General features: G+C 56.8%; 1 pseudogene; it reads right to left on the bottom strand.

The window, feature by feature from the left end:
- Positions 1-361: 361 nt before the first annotated feature.
- On the bottom strand, positions 362-445 carry LOC133257913 (U4 spliceosomal RNA; annotated as a pseudogene).
- Positions 446-727: the final 282 nt, after the last annotated feature.

Below are 727 nucleotides of genomic sequence, written 5' to 3'. Positions count from 1 at the left end.
GAAGGACAGCCCACCTTCTTGGGGGGTGGGGGGGAAGATGGCTGGGGAGCTGGCCGTCCCCGCAGCATCATGGCAGTATGGCATTGTGACCACGAGGTGGGCTTACATCAGGGACTTCCTGCACTATCCCTTGGCATGTGCCTGGGGTTCCAGGAGGACTCGGATGGGACGGGAGGGGCATCAGTTCTTTAGGTCCATGCTTCATTCCCCTTGGCATCCCCATTCGTCTCTGTCTTTATCCTCCTCAGCCTCTCCCGGCTGGAGCCACCATCAGCAGGCACGTCCTGTTCTGCAGCCAATTCTGACCAAGGCAGGAAATGGATGTGGAGCCTCAGCCTGCCACTGTGGGGAGGAGGGGGCTGGAATTTGGTCTCATGTTTTCAATCAGTAACAATCGTGCCTTGGTTAAACCTCAGAGGCGACGGTGCTACCACTGCTCAAAGCTGATAGTCGTGTTCCTCAGATGTGGGATCCAAAGGCTTAGGCACAACTCGCAGGCTCCTGGGTGCCTTCCTCCTGCTCTCCACTCTCCTTTGCTCAAATCCAAATGAGGACTGGGTGTGTCAGAGGCAGGCTGGCTGCCTGGACAGCACCCAACTTCCAGAATTTCTTACGCATCCCCATCCCCCATGGCATCAGCAGCCATTCCCAAATTCGCAATGGTTTGGTCTACTATTCCAGACCCTGCCCCCTCTTCCTTGAGACTCAGCCTGAGGCTGGGGGATCT

Source organism: Bos javanicus, chromosome 11, assembly GCF_032452875.1.
Source record: "Bos javanicus breed banteng chromosome 11, ARS-OSU_banteng_1.0, whole genome shotgun sequence".
NCBI lineage: Eukaryota > Metazoa > Chordata > Mammalia > Artiodactyla > Bovidae > Bos > Bos javanicus.
Note: the sequence above shows the minus strand (reverse complement) of the source record. Positions and strands in the feature narration are given on the sequence as shown.